The following is a 14,044-nucleotide window of genomic DNA, read 5'->3' on the forward strand; positions in this document are numbered from 1 at the left end:
GCATTTACCTACGGATGCGTAGATCCAACAAGTCCAACATTTCCCCGCTGTGGGACAAATAAGGGGCACTCTGTGCTCAAGATTCAAGATTGTATTAATCACCGTGGTCACCCTCGACATTTTGGGTCCTCTCATTTGAAATGATATTTTCTATGTTCATATTTCGTCGTATGCAGTTACACTTTAAAACTTAACTGACTGATGGATGGATAGGTAGATGCAAGTTCATAAAAAGGAATAAAAGCCTTCTGCAGGATTCAGTGCCTCATTGAGAGACTACTAGCGTAAAAAAAAAAAAAAAAAATGCTTCCACGCAATTCGTACACCTTGTGAATGTAAACAGATAGAAGATAAAATACTATCCAGCTTGAAGATATGTAAAGAAAATGTAAGTCTAGGACGATTAAAAATGAAAAAACTGAACGTATGTCAGAAACTACAATGTCAACCCTGTGATTTGTTGTTTGTCAGTTAAAATTGGCAGTGATTAGTAAAAAGTTTTACTTGTAAAAAAAAATAAATATATATATATATATATATATATATATATATATATATATATATATATATATATATATATATATATATATATATATATATATATATATATATATATATATATATATATTTATTTATTTCATACTATTTCGTGAAAAAAGCGGGGGTTTGTGACTGGTAGCGAAAATAAAATGTTCTTGACATCTCAAAAGTTATACATCTTTTATGTTTTTCAAATTTGACAAATGGCTGAACAAATGAAAAAAGTTTGTCAAAATTTTTAAATAAAGTATATCTAGTTTCTAATAATATTTCTAATAATATTCATCTATTTATCCTATCGTAGATGGTTGTACAAAAACGTCAGGCTTTAATTCAGGATTACTAATACAATTTGTGTAAACAGACAGTTTCAGGTACATGAAAAGATTAAGAAGATTGGGAACATGCCAACACGTTTGTACATACTAAAATGGCTTGTTGTCTTATAGTGAGAATGGAATGTCTTAAATTTGATGCACGTGTGTGTGTGTGTGTGTGTGTTGAGAATCTAATGGATGGAGAAAAGCTTGAAGTAAAAGGAAAAATGTACTTACAGACTTCGGTGCTGCGATTATATTTTATAAGATGAACAGCCAGCCTACCAAAACTATTCTTTTATGGTTACTTGAGAACACAGACAAAACAGACAAGACAAAACCAGTTTCACAAACCTACAATGTCAACCAGTTTAACAAACAACTGGCAAAGTTGTTTGTTTTTAAAACACTGAAAAAAAAGTTTTAATATTTGAGACACAGGTGATAAATAATAACTGAGAATACACCTGTAACTTGTGAAAAAAATATGAAAATACAACATCTGAATTTGTTCACAAGCTTTACTTCAGCATTAAAATTTTGTGAAAATGAACAACAGAAACACTATTTTTTAAAATGGAAAGATTTAATCTAAACACTCGGGTTACTTTTTTATAATTCTCAATTCATACATTCAAAGTTTCACCTCAGCTCGAAGCAGGTTAGTCTCTGGATCTGATCTAACTATCACATATGATGTTGGAGTAATTGCGTCATTGAGTTTCCTCCGCAGGGTGGCTGAGTGCACCCTTAGAGATAGGGTGAGGAGTTCGGGGTGCAGCCGCTGCTCCTCCACGTCTAGAAGAACCAGTTGAGGTGGCTCGGGCATCTGATCCGGATGCCCCCTGGACGCCTCCCTGGGGAGGTGTTCCGGACATGTCCTACCTTGAGGAGACCCCGGGAAAGACCCAGGTCTCGCTGGAGAGATTATGTCTCCGGTCTGGCCTGGGAACGCCTAGGATCCCCCGGGAGGAGCTGGAGGAGGTTTGTGCGGACCGGGAAGTTTGGGCTTCCCTGCTCCAAATGCTGCCTCCACGACCCGACCCCGATAAGCGGTAGAAGAAGGTGAAGGTGAAGGTAATTGCGTAATGCATGCATAATTGGTTGATTCATCCTGATAATATAAACTATGATATTTGTTTTTATCCTTTGGTGCAACTTTTAAAGAGTTAAAACATTCAATTACTTCTACACTTGTTGCCTGGTTTTGAATAGATTTTTTAATTTTTTTTTTTTTTATTAGCATTTTTAAAAATGCTAAACACAAAATGCACACTACAAAACTAACATGTCGCACCGTACTGCTCCCGCATTTGGCTATTTTCACCTGAAAATAAAGAATGAAGACACATTTAAATCAATGAAAAGCATGGCTTGTAATATACACATTTTAGCCACTTGTAAGGCAAAAAAATAAAATAAAATAAAATTAAGGGTTAACATACTTTGGATATTTCTACACTACTTGTCTTACTAGCGATAGCATCAAGTATAAATGAATGTTCATTCAATGAATGTTCTGTCCCTCCTACATTGTAGATGTGTTACATGACAAGTTATAGGACGTTTGTATAGCTATTGTATCGCATTGCTTCACAATTGTTACATTGCAGGAACACATTCAGTCATTTCATCTTGCATAATATAGGGACTGAAAAGAAGCAGAGTGAAGAACAGTTCTTGTAACTTATTCTCACTTTCCCTCATTTTTGCCACAGTGTTTGCGTGTCGCTGTGTGAGTGTTAAGTTTGTTGTGTGTTAAGGTCTATTTTGCGCTCTCGAAGGCTCAAACGTTGTGTTGCTCAGTCTGGTCTGATCTAAATGTCACAGCTAATGATGAAGTAATTTTGTACTGCTCGCACGTTTGATCGTTTTACCCTTAAATTACAGGGTACAGTGCAAACTAAAAGTAGTCCATTTTTTTTTTTTACCTTTAGTGTGACTAGATTTTTTTTGAAAAGCATGACTCAGTCAAGCAACGACTGATGAAAATAGAATGTTTCTATATTTTATCGTCTGACTTGAAACAGCATCATGTAACTTTAAAATAATAAAATCTCTCTTTGTTCCAGCTCCAGAGGTCCTTCCATCGCCACCAGAAGGTTATCGGCTGACTCGAATCTAATATTAGAAGTGACAATGCATCTAGTACATAATATCATGAGATATTAACAGAAGCTTATAAATGATTAAATATATTTACCTGTATCACTCTGCGTTAATTATTACCCAGAGGGGTAATAATTCCTATAAAAGAAGAGATGAATATGATAAACCAACATGACAAAGTTTCTATAATAGTTTTTTATATTCACCTATAAAGCATCCGTGGCTAGACTGGTATCTATTGAAGGGAGCACTGCAGTCGGATCCGCGTGTACGCCACCGTCTTCAAAAGTTGGTCGCATTATTGCTCGAATAATGAAATCTTTTTACTTGTATCACTCTGCGTTAAATGAATGTCACACAGATGGGTGACGACATCTGTGAATGAAAAGAGATGTGATAAACATGACATAACGTTTTATATAATACTTATAATACTTGTATATGTAGATACACAGATATACTGTATATATATATAGATATATTCACCTATGGCGTGCAGAGGAAGAGGCATCCATAGCGAGACTGGAGTCCGTTTGAAAAGGAGTCCGATGAAGTTCTGGCAGGCCTGGTCAACAGCAAAGGTTACCCCTGAACTGATGTAAAATGTGGTCAGAATCAGGGTCATCGAAATACTCCATTTGTGTTAGGTCTTTTGTTGATTTTGGATAAAACAATGTTGGAAGAGCTCAGCATTTGCTAGATAGCTCAGAGGTGTGAACTTTTTCCCCTGTCAAATGATGCTATTTGGAAAGGAGGGGTGTGTGTGTGTGTGTGTGTGTGTGTGTGTGTGTGTGTGTGTGTGTGTGTGTTGTCTGAAGACAGCGAGGTTTGCCTTCAGACAGACCTCTCTGTCTTCAGATTGTCTCTTTTGAAGATTCAACCGGCCGGGAAAGAACTCACATCTCCTCAGCAAATTAACCCGTATCATGGACTCTGTTTCAGTGTCTGAGAAAGAGTCAGGCCTAGTGACTGTTGTTCCCCCACTGTTTGACCTCATTTTTGAAAGTATTTCCTGAGTAAGTAAAAAATCACTCACAGTCGGATAGCTGTGTCATTTGAACTAATGCTGAAAACTAAAAGTATTTCTTTCTTTTGTTTTATCCCTGTTCACTCAACCTTATTTTCTGAAAAACTAAAAATATTTCTTTCTTTTGTTTTATCCTTTCATCGCTTTACCCTAGTTTCTGAAATCTAAAAGTTTTTCTCTCTTTTGTTTTATCCTTGTTCACTCAACCTTATTTTTTTGAAAACTAAAAGTATTTCTTTCATTTGTTTTATCCTTTCATTGCTTGACCCTAGTTTCTGAAAACTAAAAGTATTCCTCCCTTTTGTTTTATCCTTGTTCACTGAATGTTATTTTCTGAAAAACTAAAAGTATTTCTCAAACAAGTAGAAATTATCTGTTTTAAACACATTTTGAAAAAATGGTGCATGAGTTGGGTAGCTGTGTCATTTGAACTATTAGTGAAGACTAAAAAAGTGTTTTGTTTCTCCTGTGTTATCTTTAAGAAATATTTCAAGAATGAAAAACTGTTTCATAAGATGTTAAATAACTTCTAAAATGTTTAAACCAGAAATAATATTGTAGCTACTAACACTGTGAGGATGCAGCTGACCCCTCCCATGCATCACACAGGATGTAGCATCCGCCCTCGACCTTCATTATTTTCCTTCCTGTCATAAAACAAGGGGAATGGTTATTATTTTAATTTCCTGTTGATATAAAAAAGGGGGAGGGTTATTATTTTAACTTCTTGTTGATAGAAACATAGGGGGAGGGGTTTTATTACCTCCGGAAGGGGAAGGGTTTATTACCTCCGGGGGCCATAAATCAATACAGGTTTGACATTTTGTGGTTTCCTTCTTCTCTCTGATGATGGATATACCCCCACAGCTCCACTCCCTATGACTTATCCTGAGAGTTTTCAATCGTTCCTTATTATTATTATCCTTATTATTTCTCTTTGACTGTAGTCCGAGCGTAGCGGAGATGGGAGAACCTTGGGCTAATGTGGAGATGAACTCGCCGGGGCTCCGCCCTTAACTCCAGGTCCGCCATGCAGGTCAACTTGAGTAGGTGGAGAGAGTATCCTCACCACATAGTCTGACCCGAGATAAACCATGTGGAGTGCAAACAGGACAGAACTTCAACGTCCAGACCTCACGCCTTAAAGATTGCAGCCGAACCGTGGTGGCCACCACTGCGGATAAGTGCGCAGGAGAAGCGTCGCCAAAGTAGGTGAAGATTGACCGGTGGCCTGTCTCATATCAAAGAGGGGTGGCGTGCCAAGAGACCTGCTGCTATCTCCACACGCCAGGTCTCACGCCAGTCCTGCCTACTAGACGTCTTGCGCCAACGACCTCACCCCCAAGGTCCCTGCTCTGGCAACTACACAGGGGAACCTAAAGCCATCCCATAGCCACAGCACTTGTTTGAGACCAACGTGGATGAACACAATTGGCACAAATTAAACGTCCACATTTGAAGGGAAAACTCGCCAGTGGAGAAACGTTTGGCCCATGACGAAGCGCTGCGGAAGAGAATGATTCTTTCATCTATTGACCAGAGCTGCTGGAAGTACCTGTAAACAGGACAACATGAGGCAAAGAAGAAGCTGCTACGTCAGACAAATAGAAATCTGCAAAAGTTGAGGCGGAACCCGAGGAGGCTGCTCGGCCGGTTTCTGCCAAAGAAACTCCTCAGAAGGCAGCTATGGATGTTGCCCCTTTTTACCACCTGCCAGAGCCACCCACATCTTATCTGTTTTCCCGACGGCCTTGACTCCATTCAGACTAGCTCTCGACCTCACGGGACACACCTTGTGCAAGTGCCAGTGGTTCTCATCCGGGTGGGGGGTAGGACAGAAAGCCTTCACCGAAAAATTGCTGACCTCAGAAGAGGCACAAAGAAATTTGGGAAAAAAGACTAATCGAGAAGACACGTAGTTCTCCAAACCCTCCTGATGGAGGGCAGGACAAGTAGGAGAGCTGCTTTGTAAGCCACCAGCTCCAAAGGAGCCTGATCAAGTGGCTCGAAGGGAGCTTCAAAGAGAGACTTTAATACCAATTCAAGATCCCAATAGGGGCAGATGTGTCTGGAGGTGGGTCTTAACTGGACTAACAGTGGATGTTTACCCAACGGACAGCAGTCCACACCCATTGAGCATTATATACTTTGAGTGTTGCGGGTGCTTCAGCATTTCGAATACCTCAGGGGGGCAGAGGACTGCCTGCTAGCCTTGAAGTAGCCATGCTTTGTTGGGGACACCCCTGGATCGGCGGACCCCTCATAATTTCTGCCCCCTGCTGCTGGACTGTTTGCAGGACTTGAACAGGTTGCAGCACACCCTCGTGTGAGTACTCCAGAACATCTTCCAGGACTCTGGAACTCCTATGAGGTCATCTTGACCACAAAGCTTAACCCCCAGCCTTGCAGTGTGGCCTGACCTGAGAACCATGGGCAATTACCATGGCCGTCCATACCGGACGTCTGACTGGCACCGCCGGCTCCTTTGTCAGACGGCTGTCAAGGAGATGCACGTTTTGCTGCACTAAACCGCCTGCAATGTCACCGGCTTTTCACTCCTCATGAAACGGCTCACTAGACGATGCTCGCCGACGGGGTGACCGTCCAGACCATTGTGTAGCATGGAAAGGGCTGCTACATATACCCATAATGTAGCACTGCACCGATGTTCATTAACCAGATGTTGGAGAAAAGAGAGGATTAGAGAATAGGTGCCGATTTTGGGGAGGCTGACAGGGTTCCACACCACTGGGGAAACAATGTCCATTTAGCATTGTATGCTCTGAGGGTTGACAGAGCTTTAGCGTTCTGAAGAATCAATGGGACATCCGGCATGTGACTGATTGTTAAGCCTGGAGAAGTCAAATCTTGAAGGGTCGTCCTTGTATTGGGGGAGCCCTCGGGGTTCCTGATGCTTGCAGAAGCGCTGACCTCGATGGAGGGAACTCCCAGGGGCCTTTGATCCGCATCTGACACATCTCCAGATACCAGCTGGAGCTGTCTGGAGCCACGAGAATCATTCTCACAGTCGGCAGCTGAATTCTCCTCATCAGAGAAAGAAGAAGGCAAGGAGGAGGAAGGGCAAACAGGAGGCCTTCTGAGTCCAGACTGAGTCCAGCATGACCCCCATGTCGTGCTCTGTCTGGGACTGGGACTCTGACTGGGAGTGCGCTTTTCAGGAGGTTTACTCTGTGTCTCAATAGCACGATGTGCTCCAACACCAAGCTGGTGTGCGCTCATGACTCCTGTTTCGACCTGGCTAGAATCAACCAGTACTCCAAGTACGTCAGAATTCGCAGACCTTGTCTCCTTAATGGATCGAGCCCCACCTCCACGCACTTTGCGAAGGTGCGAGGCACTAGAGTGCTGTATTAAACCTGACCCTCGAGCCCAAACCGGAAAAACTTTCTGTGACTCGGCCAAACCGTGTTGTGGAAGTTGGAGTGTGCAAGATCAAGATCCACTCTCACACTCTGACGCACTCCAGGAGTCTCGTGGTAGTCCAGAACCGCTGTCTGGTCACGAATTGGTTGAGGACACTGAGGTCCAGAACAGTTCTCCACTCTCCTGTCTTCTTGGGTTCCAGAAAGTACCAGGAGTAAAACCCAGTGTAAGAGGATCGCTTTGGCACTAGCTCGATTACTTCATCAGAAATGACCGCTGGTTCTCTGAGTTGACCCAGGTCCACTTGAAGTCGCGGAACCTGGGATTTGACTGTGAAACTGAAGGGCGTGTCAATGACCGAGTGTCTTCTCGATCCATATGGGCAGGTGGGGAGACATGCGCTTTCAATTCGGAAGATACTCTGTCAAGACAGGCGCCCTGAGCACAGGAACGTACCCGGCCTCCGGGGCAGGTCCAGGTCGAAAAGGCCATCGGTACTCAGCGCCCAATGTTCTTCAAAAACAGACTCGCTTTTGTCAGCTGGGGAAGTAGGGTCCCAAACTTGCAGTGTACCTTGATCTGACACTGCAATTCTCCTAAGATGGACACCCGAGGGACCGGCCCAATCATCCTCAGAAAGAGATGACTCTCTCGATGACGATGTCTTGCTTGCCTACGAGAGGTTTGGAGTGCTGCAGAGAAAAGAATCACAGACAGACATCGGATCAGACATCGCACGAGGGAGCTGAGAACAGAACCGGTCTGGCATGCAGCGCCTACTGTGTGATGAAGTGGTGGCTTTCGCGGTCCTGTGGCGACCCCTGCTGGAAACTGGCAAGTCTGAATAATAAGAAGAGTTAATGGCAAAATTGAAACTCTCCCGACTTTTGGCAAGAACCGGGATCTGTTGAGAGACTGGAAAGAGTTATTTGACGCCTATGCTTCTTATTGTGGCGAAGCTGAAAAAAAACATAACTTCTTGGCTCCAGAAACTTCCCCGTCTCTAGAGACGATATCAAACAAAAACACATTTTGAAGCAGGATTCCGCATTGACTGGAACCGGAAGAGAACTTGGAGGGTGATAAACCCTAATTTTGGGCGGAGAAGAAACAGACCAAATACCAAAGTCATGCATCTTTTTTTTTTTTTTTTTGAGTTAGACTTTGGTTCAGATGCATACTTTTAGATACAAAGTTTTCTTCCTTCGCATTTGGAGGGTGCAGAGCTGAGAGACCGACTGGTCTCTCCAAGAGGAGCAGCGATGATCAGCGCGGCGATGATCCGGACGGCTGGGCCCCCTCCCCTTCGACCAGCGACGGTGTTCCCCCTGGGCGGCGGCTGTGTGAGGAGGCGCTGCGAGCAGAGCACCGACGGACTGTTGAATCTCCAAAATCTCTGGTGGAGTGAGAGAGGTTCTGCGATGGATGAGCCTGTCCACAGAGCTCATGAAGAGCCAGATCTCAAGCGCTATGAGCCGGTTGCAGACGGCGTAGACACCATTCCACTGCGCAATAGTGGCTCTGTCAGCGCCGGGTGGGAAGGTCACTCCTCAGGGGAGTAGTCGAGCTCCAGGGGCGAGGGTATCGCGCATCGCACATCGCGCATGACGGCTAAGCGAGATGAAACGCGGCGCCGCATATCCAAACCCTCCACCTGGCAGTAAGCTCTGTACCTGACCACGTGCGGTGCTAGTGCCAGTTTATTTATATTAATATATATATATATATATATATATATATATATATATATATATATATATATATATATATATATATATATATATATATATATATATATATATATATATATATATATATATATATATACTGGGTGAAGAACTAATTCAACCTGTCTGAAGTGAGAGTGAGAGTTGAGAGTTAGTAACATTTTTTTATTTTTGTCGGTCTGTAAACCATCTTTACTTTTCACTAACTACAAGCCACGTGCCCCCCACACTCTGAACAACCTTGCTCTTGCACAGGACCAGAACAACTTCTATTGTCGCTTTGAGCAGCCATTTTGCACCAACACCTCTGTGGTCTCTCCAGCCCCATGTTCCACTTTACAACAAAGGACTATGCTGTCTCTTAGTGACACAACTAAGATGAACGATGTCACTGAGACAGCAACGTCGATCACAGACACTTTTGATGAGCCACCCCCTCACCTCCCCCCTCTTCCTCTTTCTCTTGACATCATGGAGCAGGACGTGCGCACTCAGCTCAGGAGGCTGAACCTTCGGAAGGCGGCAGGTCCGGACAGAGTTTCCCCTGCCATCCTGAAGCATTGTGCTGCTGAGCTGGCTCCAGTGTTCACTGACATCTTCAATGCTTCCTTGGTGTCCTGTCATGTACCTGCCAGCTTTGAGTCCTCCAATACCATCCCTGTTCCCAAGAAGGCCAGGATCACAGGACTGAATGACTACAGACCGGTGGCACTGACGTCTGTGGTCATGAAGTCCTTTGAGCGCCTGGTTCTCTCTCACCTGAAATCTTTCACTGCTTCTCACCTGGACTCATTGCAGTTTGCCTACAGAGCCAACAGATCTGTGGACGATGCAGTGAACCAGGCCCTTCATTTTGTTATGGAGCATCTGGACTGCCCAGGAACCTATGGCAGGATCCTGTTTATGGACTTAAGCTCTGCCTTTAACAAAATTCTTCCAGCTCTGCTTGAATACAAGCTTCGCCAGCTTGACGTGCCTGACTCCCTCTGTAGATGGATTACAGACTTCCTGACCAGCCGAAGTCAGTGTGTGCGGCTGGGGACGACTGTCTCCGACACTCGGACCCTCATCATCGGGTCTCCTCAGGGCTGTGTTCTCTCTCCGTGGCTCTTCTCTATGTACACTAACTGCTGCACCTCCAGCCACGAGTCCATGAAGCTGATCAAGTTTGCGGATGACACCACCATCATCAGGCTCATCTCAGATGGATGAGTCGGCTTACAGGAGGGAGGTGGAGCGGCTAATGTCCTGGTGCAGCTACAACAACCTGGAGCTCAACGCCCAGAAGACAGTGGAGATGTTCATAGACTTCAGGAGAGTAACAGTTTCTCTGTCCCCTCTCATGTTGGCTGGTTTACCTATTCCTATTGTGGACTCCTTCTGCTTCCTGGGAACCACCATCACTGAGGACCTCAAATGGGAGCCAACCATCAGGTCCCTCATCAGGAAGGCCCAGCAGAGAATGTTCTTTCTGAGGCAGCGACGGAAACTACAACTGCCGACGAAGTTGCTGGTGGAGTTCTACACAGCCATCATCCAGTCCATCCTCACCTACTCTATCACCGTCTGGTACAACAGCGCCACCTCCTGAAAATGTGTTTCATGCACCGTTCACTCACTGCTCTGGGATGCCTGAGAACATGAAAATTTCACCTGCAAATATTGGAAAAACAGTCTTTCTAAAAAAAATTAATACTAAACCTATATTTCTGAACTGTATTTCAAAGGGTTATCAACATTTTTTTTTTTTTTTCCTGGTCAGAAACCGAGCTTGTCTCGGGCTGAAAACGCATTTTCTGTACTGTACATTCTCTGCTCAGCGAATGCCTCAGAACATGAAAATCTCACCTGAATTTACAGCAGAAGCGGTCTTTCTAGTAGCTGCAGAATTAATTCAACATATCTGAAGTGGTTTCAGAGCGATAACATTTTTATGTTTGTCAATTCTGAAAACCACTGTCACTCCTGCTGGAAACGCAATATCTGCACTGTTCAGTCACTGCTCAGGGCTGAACATGAAAATTTCTCCTGCATGTATAGGAAAAACACTCTTTCTAATATATTTAACACTAAACCTACATTTCTGAAATGTTTTTAGAGGGTTATCAAGAATTTTATTTTTGACGGTCCCAAACCCACTTTCTCTTCTCTCAGGCATACCACAGAACATGAAAATTTCACCTCCCACTAAAAGCAGAAGGGATCTTTCTAGTAGGTGCCAAACAAGTTCAACATGTCTGAAGTGGTTTCAGAGTGATAACATTTTTATGTTTGTCGGTCTGAACACCACCGTCACTCGGGCTGAAAAACGGTTTACTGCACTGTTCACTCACTAATCAGAATAGCCTCAGAACATGAAAATATCACCTGCCACTATAGGAAAAACACTCTTTCTGGTACATTCAACACTAAACCTACATTTCTGAACTTTCCTAAGAGGGTTATCAACGATCTAATTTTTGCCGATTGTTGGGAAATACACCTTTAATGTATCTTCCGCGTTTTCATTTACTCGTGACAATGACTACCAAAAACCTACAAGTTAAAATCAAAAAGAATTTATTCCTTGCCAGCGGAGTCTATTCACCTACTCAGGGCCCTGGGTCATCAACTATCTCTGCCTTAGCCTCAGCTCAAGTAGAATACTGTGACAAAACTTATCTGGGCCTGACCCTTTTTATATGCTTTCAGCCCATCTTGGGGTGTAGTCTCCACTGATTGGTCCTGGTCTTCTTATGGTCCTAGTCGTCATGGGTCAAATTCAACATGTTGTATTGACTCCACTCAGTCTGGAGCGATGTTGATGAATCCTCCCAAATGTTGCCTATAATAGGTGGTAGCTGAGAACCCGATCCATTCTTCTGATTGGCTTGCTTCTGTCATCTCATCCGTTCTCCATCTGGTCATTTGGTTTACGACCCCCATGGATGATCAAGTCCCATGACAATTGCCATTCCTGCCATTTAACACACACCATTTTTAGTCCACATATTCTTCCATGGATACAGGGTCAACTTGATGATACCTTACCCTTACTCACCGCATCTGTTGAATGCAATCTTTTTATTATTATTTAACAAAACATTCTAAAGTAATTCAATTCAATGATATATCTTTTTTTAATATATTTATTTAGTAATATATCATTATTCCTATACGGTCCGAAACCCACTTTCTCTGTGGCCGAAAACGCGTTTTCTGTGCTGTTCACTCACTGCTCAGCGATGCCACAGAAGATTAAAATTTCACCTCCCACTATAGCAGAAAAGGTATTCCTCATTGGTTCAGAACTAATTCAACCTGTCTAAAGTGATTTAACAGAGTTATCAACATTTTTATTTTTGTCGGTTTGTAACCACCTTTTCTTGGGCTGAAAACGCGTTTTCTGCACTGTTCACTCACTGATCAGAATAGCCTCTGAACATGAAAATATCACCTACAACTATAGGAAAATCACTCTTTCTAGTATATTCAGCACTAAACTTACCTTTCTTAACTGTATTTCAGGGGGTTATCAACATTTCTTTTACCTGGTTTGAAACCCAGCTTATCCCGGGCCGAAAAGGCGTTTGCCGAATGTGGACGTGTGTGTGCGGAGCTCCTGAGATAGAGTTGACTTTTCTCCCTCAGATCTTTATAAAAAAAAACGACTGAACACAAAGGTGCTGGAGTACTTTATTTTCTTTTGCTTTTTTGCTCTTTTGTAGAGCTGAGGCCCTTTTTGCCTCACTCGCGGATCTGGGAAGCAATGGAAAAGACTATACTGTCATGCTGGAGGTGGAAGAAAGCATTGAAGCCATGGATATCATTAGGGAGATTACCAAGCAATGTGGAAAGCTGGCGTCTCTGCGTCCTATTGGGGAAAATAAATATGAAATGACCATGAAAACTATTGAAGGAATGGAGCAAACTAAGGAAGGATTTACCTGTAGATACTGGCGACAAAAGACTTGGTCTGCAGGGAAATGGTTGTTTCCTTCCTTTATATGGCATCTTATATACCCGACGAGATAATCCTGCAGAAATTGGAATCATGGGGAGTGGAACCACTCTCCCCCATCAAGAGACGACTTTGGCCTGGAACAGATGTCGCCGATGGAACTAGATTTCTACAGGTTATATTCAACAAAGAGACAATTTCTTTACCTTATTCGACCAAGTTCGAGACAGAAACAGGTCCCCAATATATACGAGTATTACATGACTGACAGGTCAGGGTCTGCATGTCATGCATTAAGCTGGGGCACGTTTACCGCAATTGTCCAGAGCTGTCTTGCTTTCAATGTGGCAAAAAGGGACATTATAAAAGAGACTGCAACAAAAACATAGTATTAAGAAGACTTAAGGAAAGGAAGAAAGGAGCGATGAATAATATAGAAATGCAGGACCAAGATAGTGCTATACATACTGACTCCAGCGAAGAGGAAAGACAAACGGAAGAGGCGGGACAAACAATGGAGAAGAGACAGAAACAGGAAGACATGCCAGAGCAAACAACTAGCTGAAAGGAGATTGGAGAGAAAACGGAACTGACACAGCAAAGGGGGGTTTCTGAAGATATCCAGCAGATGTATGCAATGAAGATAACAAAAGCCAAGATAAAGATGCCTATTGAGAACCACCAGTGGAGAGCAAATGTGATGAAAGTGAAGATGAAGAAAGAACTGGAGCGGAAAAAAGATATTGATATTGATGGAAAAACGAAAAAAAAAAATAAAAAGATGTACAACCAAAGACAAGAAAAAAAACATGCCAGAAGAAAAACATGAAAAGAATATGTCTGATCAAGAAAAAGCAAGATCTGAGATGGACATGGACAAAATACATGACAAAATGCATGAGGAAGTAATGAGTGGAAAAATAGGAAATGGCTATAAACGAGTGAAGAAGAAAGTGAGATGAGTGAGATCTCTGGTGATGAATTGATGGTAGATATTGAC

General features: G+C 42.9%; 1 long non-coding RNA gene across 1 annotated transcript; it reads right to left on the reverse strand.

Annotated features, from left to right (window-relative positions):
* Window positions 1-4,033: 4,033 nt before the first annotated feature.
* LOC128769904 (uncharacterized) lies at window positions 4,034-8,313 on the reverse strand. The gene is made up of 3 exons (XR_008416435.1): window positions 8,158-8,313; window positions 7,951-8,069; window positions 4,034-4,640 (listed from the first exon to the last, which is right to left on the reverse strand). It is a non-coding gene; the product is annotated as an uncharacterized LOC128769904 (long non-coding RNA).
* Between the last annotated feature and the right edge of the window lie 5,731 nt (window positions 8,314-14,044).

The sequence above is a fragment of the Synchiropus splendidus genome, chromosome 13 (assembly GCF_027744825.2).
Source record: "Synchiropus splendidus isolate RoL2022-P1 chromosome 13, RoL_Sspl_1.0, whole genome shotgun sequence".
Classification (NCBI taxonomy): Eukaryota; Metazoa; Chordata; class Actinopteri; order Syngnathiformes; family Callionymidae; genus Synchiropus; species Synchiropus splendidus.